We start from the raw sequence: 9,601 nt of genomic DNA on the forward strand, positions 1-9,601 counted from the left end.
GGTGCAATGCAATGAAACAAACCACATTGAAATATCTGTGTTCTAACAAAAGGTACAGCCAAAAAACCAGTGGGGGCGGGGTGATGGTACATCACCACGCCCACCTGGGGCGTTGCCCCACCCACTGCATGGGGTGATGCGCAGGCCTCCCACACTGGGTGACACGAATCCTAGTGACGCCACTGCCTCTACCCCCAAACGTCTTTAGTTCTTCCCCAAACCATCCCTATCCTCCCCCAAATCACCCATAATAGGCTTCTGCCACTGCTCCAGTGCAGCCTGGGTAAGCTGTTGGTGGGTGTGTGGAGTCTCCAGCTGTTTGTGTCTGTGGCTCCGGAGTATCCAACAGCAGCATACCTTTTGCACCATTGAATGAATGAATAAACCTTTATTAGGCATAGATAAAGAAACCATAAAAGCAAACATAATCAGTCCTAATCCCGTTTATCAAAAACAGAGTTAAGTTACTAAATTACTAATAGTACATTTACAGTTCAACATAAAATATCAATTTTTTTGACAGATTACATTAAGAAGGCTTAGAAATCGCTAAAAGTAAAAATTTAGAAACTCCCTCTGTCACATCTGGTGAGTAGTCATTTCGGAGACGCTTCCGTTTTGCCTCATCCAAAAGACCATTCATTTTGCTGAGAAGTGGAGTCATGTAAGTGTGGTGGGATCTAGTGTGCCGAGGACAATAAAAAAGAATGTGTATGATTGATTCAATATTTCCCAAATTACAAGGGCAGAGGTGTTCTTTATATGGTATTTTGCCTATATCTGCCTTCTGTGACCTTGGAGGGAAACACATTGAATCTTGCTGATTGCACGATGTTCAGAAGGGTTGATTGGTGGTTGGCAACCTTCAGTCTCGAAAGACTATGGTATAAGCCTACAGCACCTGGTATTCCCAAGTGGTCTCCCATCCAAGTACTAACCAGGCCTGACCCTGCTTAGCTTCCGAGATCAGACAAGATCAGGCACGTGCAGGGTAACAGTTGCTGCTCAGGGTTGATTAGAATACTCAGATAAGGAGCCATTTGCCCATACTTAAGCAGGACAGAGAAATTAAGAGGAGAGAAAATTCTAGAAGCAAGTTCAAAGAGGTTTTGTGCCTCAATGTCTAGCATTCTTTGCTTCACCCTTTGATAAACTCCAGGAAATGGACAGAAACTTAAAAAATCCAATGAAAAACCAATTGATTCAATTTTCGATTTAATTTGGCTATACCATTTAGAAGAACCAGACTCAGATAACATTCTGGATAGGAGACTGCCCGGTTTCACATTATAATGTAACTGGAGCCAATCGTGTATGGTTAAAAGCCATGCTCTTGAGACTAAGAGCGATTGTCCGGTCTCCAAACATAATGCAGAATATGGTACAGATTTAGGTAAACCCAAGATAGCCCTCAAAAATTTAGCTTGGATACTCTCAAAGGTGTGATTTATAGCACTAATCCAGATCGGGAACCCGTACAGGAGCTGTGCTGATATCTTGGCATTAAGTACCTTGAGAGCAGCTGGTATATAACGATTGCCCTGACTAAAAAAGAATTGATTGGTGCTCTGCAAAGTGACATGGGCTAAGTCTGTAACCAATTTTTGATGAGTACCCCAGCAAAGATTGTAGTGGAAGTGAATTCCAAGATATTTAAAGCTTTTGACCTGTTCTAGTTTCTCCCCTCTAATAGACCAAGTGCCTGAGCTCCATGATTTTGAAAAGACCATAACTTTGGTTTTCCGAGAGTTCAATTCGAGTTTGTTACATTTCAGATAGTCAGAAGTTCTATTTAAAAGTCGCTTAAGTCCACTAGGTGTACAAAAAACTAGCATGGCATCATCCGCATAAAGCAATGCTGGAATATGCAGTGAACCTAGTTTAGGAATATGTCCATCTATCGGAAGCAAAAATGGGGTAAAATTGTATAGAAAAAGATTTAAAAGGGTGGGTTTTGCACCACTGTAACTGGACTGAGATTGGGCTATTAGGAACTGTCAGGTATGGGAACTAAGGAGCTCAGGATTAAAGTTCACAGAAAAGCTGAGCTTTGAGGAGGGTCTTGAAAAATGTAAGAGATGTGGCATCATGGAGACATTCTGGGAAGCTGTTCTATGCATCTGGGCAGCAAGGGAAAAAGTTTGGAGTCGGAAGAAAATTCAGTGATGAAAGTCATTGCGTGGCCTTGGGCAACTCCCAGCACAGTCCTAACCAACTTTCCAACACTGATGTAGGTGCAATTCAGCACCGAGGTAAGGAAACAATTTTCCTTAGCTTGAGGAGGCCTCTGTGACAGCTCACCACCACCACAAGGTGCAGCGATTCCTTAATGGCATGGCTGCATTGCCATTTGAAAGTTGGTTAGGATTGGGCTGTCAGTCTAACTACCCTCATAGTTGTGAGACTACCCTGAGTTTTGGAGGAAAGAGGGCATTTCATCAGGAGCAGCTTTTTCTATCCCTCATGACAACTTGCAACAGCCAACACAGTACAAGCCAAAGACTCCCCAAGGCAGCATGCCAAATTCTGCCCCTCCTTATCTGATGGTGCCAGCCTCTGCTCCTCCCACTCTGCAATGCTCTAGCTCTTCTCCCCTCCACATTTCCTTCTCCTCTCTATCCCCCTTTTCCAATCCAGGGAGTAGCAGTGGAGACAAGTTGGTGGATAGAGATTCCTGCAGGTACTGCTTCAGTCGGTGTCATGGATGGACTCACCTTGAGCTGACAGTTCCTCAGCCAGACAACTTCCTCTTCTGCACAACCATTTAACAATCATGAGTTCTGCCTTCCTGTGAATAGGATTGCTCTACTTCTGGAGGAGCTAGGCTTTTAAAAGGTTGACTGACATTGCAGTGGATCATGGGAAAATCCAGGGGAAAGGATTAGCTACATTATTGCAGTACTTCTTAACTCTTACAGAAGAAGTGACAGAGATTCTCTACTGTTGCGAAAATTTTGAGTAACAAGTTCCACAAACTGAATAATTTATCAAGCAAAGAATAAGTAGAAGATTCACTAAGGATATTTTTTTTCTTATGGCTTACATTAGCACTAGCTAATTATATTATGATCGACGTAATCCTTAGCTGTGAGACCTTTGTGTGAAACCCTGTAAGGAATGGCTCATCTAAAGTAATGGTATTTAAAAGGAACTCGAGAAAATGTTTCCGGAAGATCTCCTACTACTTCTAAGCCTTATAAGAGTTGAAAAAAAAACAAACAATAGCTATTAAGGCTGAAATGACACGTGATGCTCGCTTATGTGTAACCTCGACTTTTTCTTAAGAAGGAAGAGAAAGGCTTTTTCTTAAGAAGCTGCTGGTTCAACAACTTTTAATGTTACTTAACAGCACTGAGTGCAACAGAGCAGGGATGGGTAAGTCCAGCACGGCTTGAGTCAAATCATGAGTCTCTGCCCCCGGGACTCGAGTCAAAAACAAGTCCTAACAGGTGGACTTTATGAGTCACTCAGAGTGTTTTGATGGCTCAAGTCATGAGGCATGAGTCAGAAGTCACGAGTCTTTTCCATTAAAAAGTCAGCCACAGAAGGAAAACAGATCTGCTGCCAGGGTATGTGTGTGCGCGCCCATCGGAGTTCTCCTTTAACGCTTCCCTGATGTCTCCATCCCATCTGTAAACAAAGTGGGAAGGGGTGAGACGGACTGCGTGAGAGCAGGAACAGAAGCGGCAAGAGGGAGGAGAGTCACGAGCAGCAGCTGCGAGGCTTACCAGGATGACCCAATCCTTGGCAGCTCTACTCAGAAGTAGTCCCATTTGTGCCAGTCATTCAATGAGGCTTCCTCTTCCCATGTAACAACAGAGCCCGCAGGAGCCATGTGGTTGGAAAGTGTGATCACTACAAACTGCCTCCCTCTGGCTTCACCAACTCCTTTCTCCCCTTCCCTGGTTCTCCAGCCAATTCCAAGGCAAGAACCCTCTTGGGCTCCTCCTCCTGTCCTACCTTGTCCAAAGAAAAAAATCAAACTGCCCATCCTTCATCCAGTGATCATTGGTTCTTTTAGAGATGGCCAAGAGAGCCCATTCCTGCCTCCCTCCCCGCTCCTGCTTGACGCAAAACCAAAATATTAACCCTTCCCTGCCTCCTGGCTGGAACTTCCCTGCTGCTCATCCAGTCTGAATGATGGCCCCACAAGGTTTTTCATGCTGCAAAAAATGTAAGCAAGCACACCCTAACACAGATGGACTCAAGCCCGCATGTGTGGGGACTGAGTGCCAAGTCAGTGGCCTCAGACTCGAGTCAGTGCTGGAGTCAGTGCAGGTGACTTGAGTGTACATAAGTCAGCAAAAAAACAGATGCTTTTCAACTCAGACTCAAGTCACCCGACTCAAATTCCCATTCTTGCAACAGAACATGCTTACAGTCCCTTCCTGCCTAAATTTCCGTTCAGCAATTCAGTGGCCCTGGTGTGGCTACCACTGTATCCCACAAGGATTTCTGACTTCTGGAGGTCTCCTCAGGGTAAGGGAACATTCACCCCCTTGTCCCAGGGTAAGCCCTACCAGCCACTATGCAGCAATTTTACAAGTCTATGTTGATCCATGAAGGTGATTCATGCCCATGAAAGGGGGTCCCACATGGGCTACTCTCTCCCCCATCCTGTCCCTGCCCTGTTCCACCTGCCCCTTCCCCCATTCAATCCCCTCCCTCCTTTCAACCCACTGTGCAGGTTTACCTGCTCCAGTGGGTCTTTGCTGACCCACGAGGGCTGCTCCAGCCTCCCTTCCAGTGGGCCTGCAGCATGCACTGGCAGAGGCTGCTTTGCATCTGTCATAAAGCAGCCTCCTCTGGTGCAATGCTAGTTACTCCAGTGGAGGAGGGGGATAGGATTGGGCAGTTAGTAGCAGTAACTGAATTTCTGTGTCCTTTTGTTGCTTAAAAATTGAATCAGATTTCACTGCATTATATTTAATGTGTGCAACTCTACCCTATGGTAGAGTATTGGGACAGGAACACATTTTTGTTGACGTAACCAAAAGGAAATTGTACTAGTATGTGAATATATGCATTAAAGTTGCAGTCTTTAGTGCAGGGGTCAGCGACCTTCTTCCAGATATTGGGTCCATCAGTAGTAAGAGCAAACGCACTTTTGATATGCACGTGTAAACCTCCCAGTTGGGTCATAGAGCAGTGGTTCCTAAACTGATGGGTTGTGACCCGCCAGGGGAACTAGAAGCAGGCCATTCCCCTTGAAGGGAGTGGCCCTGCTCCAATGGCAGTAACACTGCTGCAGAGATCGCTGTGTTGTCACTGCCAAAGGGCTTTTTTACTTACCTTAGAGGCAGCAGGGTCCTGCAGGCTCCTAGCCCCCTGATCTTCTCCAGAGCTTGTTTACAAAGCCCTTATCTCCTATCTAAAGCTACTTCCAGTTTTGGGGGAAAACAGGAAGTAGCTTTAGATTGACAATAAGGGCTTAGTAAACAAGCTGCGGAGGCGATCAGAGGCTGCTATAAGTCTCCAAGACCCTGCAGGATGCCAGCTTTACTTACCTGCCCCTCAGGTAAGTAAAAAAAGCCCTTTGGCAGTGGCAGTGCTGCGATCTCTGCAACAGTCACTGCCCCCCTCCCTGCTCACACAAACACTTATCTAGTTCCTAACTCCACTGTAGAAATTTGGGAATCACTGAAATAGAGTGAAGAAAAAAGAGATAAGCATGGAGTGGAGAGATGTGTGCCCAGAAAGCGAATGATGGTCAAAGAGAGTTTCTGCCCTTGGTCTGCTTACAGAGACAGAATTATACACTTGAATTCTTTTTTAGGACCACCATGGACCAGGTGGATATACCTCTTTGGGACTATGGACTGGATGGTTTTGGTTGGCAGGCTAGATCCAGCCCTTGTGCCATAGGTTGCCTTCAGTGGAACAGAAGAAGGGATTCCTTTCCTGCCTTTTGTCCACACAAAAACCCTCCTAACAACTTGCCTGTCCATGAGGAGAAAAAAGCAGGCAACTGTATAATTTCCCCTAGAGAAGAAAATCAGAGTATCTATGCATGTATGTATGAGATTTCAGAAATATGTTCTGAGGGGAAAAGGTCGATTCCCCCCTCCCCACTGGTACTCTAGTCAATATTACAGCCTCTTGCAGTCTCTTTTCACTACAATAAACAAACCACACACATCCCAAAGAAAGTAATACAAATTGAGCATCACTTGCTGCTTCAGACTAACAATCCGTATCTGGAGGCATTTGGTCCCATTAGATGTTCTTTTTTTTCTTTTAAAAAGGCAGTAAAGAAGGCATTGATCTTCTTCTGTCTCTTTAGTTTATTGTTACTGAAGGGAGAAAATGGGGTCACCAGGCCTTTGATGGGGTTCGTAACCAATCACAGTGCACTTTTCTAAGTTCGGAAACCTTCTTGGAAGGCTGATTCTTCTGAATATCCTAACAAACCTACAGCAGGTCAGTGAACCAGAGAATGAATCTTTGGAAATCTCATATGCGTTCCTACTTGAAGAATCAGATGGATGTACACCCAGACAATGGCAAGTCCCATTGTTGTCAAGGCTATCTGTATGCGATAAGCTTGAAAGCAGGCAAGCAAGTGAGAAGCCTAATGAAAATGGATGTCGCGTTAGTGCTTGTGCAAACTGCCTTAGGCACTGATGCTGTATCAGAGCTGACAATTCCACAAGCCTAGGAGTTCTTCTAAATGAAGGAAGAGAATGTTGGGTGGGATTGGGTGTGTACATACATTGGGACTAAATGGAACTGACTGGCTCTCCTACTGCACCACAAAATGGTGATTATGATTGCAAGCTCCTTTTGGGACAGGGAGCCATTTATGGCCCAGTTCTATTAAGGCCTTATGCAGCTGGAATGGGTGTACCAGTGGCATAAGGCTCCTTAAAGCTGTAGCAAAATGTGATGTGCCATTCAGCGCAGACACAAGGAACGCCATGGAAGCAAGAAAATGGAATCCTGAGTTCTTCACATTATAATGTGAATATAGATGAAGCTACCATATGTAGAGTTCGGTCATTGGTCCATCCACCTCAGTCTTGTCTACACAGGCTGGCAGCAGCCTCTCCAGGGTTTCAAACAGGACTCTTTTTTCAGTCTTACTTGGAGATACCAGAGAATGAATCTGGGATCATCAGCATGCAATGCAGATGCCCTATTATTGAGGTAAATGAGGAATAATATCCATTTATGTACGTGACTGAAATGTATTTTTCTATTAGCCCCTCCCAAATCATCTCATTCTTTTTCTTCTGACAAGACATTATTGCTGGCCTTTCTTTACCTGGTGCAGTTAATGAGTCAATGCATTTAAGAGTATCAAACCATATAGCCATTCTTGGACTGCAGCATTCTGAGTTTCTGTGCAGTAAGGAGTTATGTTGTGTGGGCCAAAAATATATTGTGTGAACCAACGCTTGTTGTTACTATTTAAAGTCTTAGTGTACATCAGGGATATGCGGTCCCCGTGGTGTAGCTAGCGGGGGGGCAGGGGGGGCAGTTCACCCCGTGTACCACCCTTGGGGGGGTGTAACACCACAAATGCCCCAACATCACCAACATCATGACGGTTATGAGTAATACCATCATGCCATCTACCGTTGGATGTGGAATTTCCAGCGGAATGCAATGCAAAAAACCAGATTGAAATATCTCCTTTCCATCAAAAGTTATGGCCAAAAAAAGAAACCGAAAAATGCATGGAACCCTATGGAAAATGAAACTGAGCCATATCATGCGTTTACTCATGAATAGGCAAACTTGCCATAGTTGGCGGAAAGGGCAGACTGAGAGGAATCCAATGACAACAGAATGGTTCCTATCCATTGAAAGCAGCCCCCAAAAAACACCCAAGAAGGAAGTCCCTCCCTCCAAGCAGAATGTATTGAGCCCTATGGAAAGCAAAAGCAAGCCACACGGTTGTGTTTACTCATGAGTAAGCAAATGTGCCTTAGCTCCTCATCAAGTCAGGCAAAGAGTAATGCAAGGCTAGCTGCATGGTCCCCATCTGATGAAAGTGGAGCTCAACAAATGCTCCAGAAGGCAGCCCCCCCAAGAATAAACCAGAGGCTTGAGCTGGTAAGGTGGGCACTGGGGAGGGCTGAAAATCTCACTGATTTATTTGTGTGTGTGTGTGTGTGGGGGGGGTGTTATTGCAGGCAGCAACTCCCCCAAAGAATAAACCAGAGGCTTGAGCTGGTAAGGTGGGCACAGGTAATGACTGAAAACCTTACTGATTTTTTGTGTGTGAGGGAGGTGTTATTGCAGGCAGGCTACAGAGAAAATTCACTTGGTGAACCAGGGCTGTCTTCCCCTTATTTATCTGTTTTTCTTTATTTATTTATAATTATTTTATTTTGCTTGATGATGTCACTTCCAGCCATGACATCACTTCCAGTGGTTCCTGGACAGATTGTCATTCTAAAAAGTGGGTCCCAGTGTTAAAAGTTTGAGAACCACTGCCTTAACTCAAAACAGGCCAATGAGACATGGGGGGGGGGGGGGGCTGACACCCTAGTGACCAAAATTCTGGAAATTGTGGCTTTTAGGAATAATACCATCATGCTGTATACCATTTGATGCAGAATTTCATCCATTGCTTGTGGGGAAATATTTACTGCATTTATTTTTCTGGCCATTATTATTATTCATTCCATGTCATGACTATTACTATCTCTGTCTCATCTACCTCACAGGATTGTTGTGAGGACAAAATAAGGGGAGGAACCATGTACACCACCCTGAGCTGCTTAGAGGAAGGGTGGTATAAAAAGTGAATTAATTAATTAAACAATACAATTAATCATTAATTAATTAAGTCATATGGGGTGACAAAACTTTATGGGCCCCGGGTGTCAAATGACCTAGCTACGCCACTGTACAGTCCTTAGAGGCAGATGAGGCAGAGCCTCACTTGACTCTGGCCGCACACCCCAAAAAAGGACCCAACAAGTCAGGTCCGGAGGCGTTCGGATGGTTGGAGAGGCAGCACAAGGCCTCTGGAAGGCCTCAGAATGGTACTTATTGGAAATACCTCTCTAAGGCCTTCTAGGGGCATTAGAAGGACTTCTGAAGGCCAGAAAGACTGTAGCCTCTTCGGCCCTCAGTTTACATCCAGATGTGACAAGAAGTGACATCACTTCTGGGTCATGGGCACTGTGATGTCATGTGCCTAACCAGTACAAGAAGTCACGGCACATCCCTGATGTGCATGCAAACATTTACTGCTACTAAAGCATGAGAGAGAGACTTACTGACTGACCACCTGACTGCTTGGGATTGGATGCACAGGGAGCTTAACTCTTCCCTGCCATGCCATTTTAAAGGTGAAAATTGCCCCTGGTAGTAGGATTGTCTTTGAAACGCTAATTTGAAAAAAGCGAACCTTTCCCTCCCAACGTCCTGGTTCTGACTTAGGCTGCCCCCTGATCACCTGGTTTTAGCATCAGAAAATTAGCTTCCAATGAGAAGCACATGTCAATAGCATACATTTATGTGCCTGTCTAATGAGGCCCTTCATTCTTTCACAAAGGATTTCCAAAAATAGACCCTTGGCTACTTTCACGCACAGACTAGACGCATCGCAGGGCAATCTTCATCATGTGTTTTTTTGAAAAGAAAT

The 9,601-nt window shown here is 44.9% G+C and overlaps 1 pseudogene; it reads right to left on the minus strand.

Moving 5' to 3' along the window:
• Positions 1-889: 889 nt before the first annotated feature.
• Positions 890-1,006, minus strand: LOC136637430 (5S ribosomal RNA; annotated as a pseudogene).
• Between the last annotated feature and the right edge of the window lie 8,595 nt (positions 1,007-9,601).

Source organism: Tiliqua scincoides, chromosome 1, assembly GCF_035046505.1.
Source record: "Tiliqua scincoides isolate rTilSci1 chromosome 1, rTilSci1.hap2, whole genome shotgun sequence".
In the NCBI taxonomy this organism is placed as follows: domain Eukaryota; kingdom Metazoa; phylum Chordata; class Lepidosauria; order Squamata; family Scincidae; genus Tiliqua; species Tiliqua scincoides.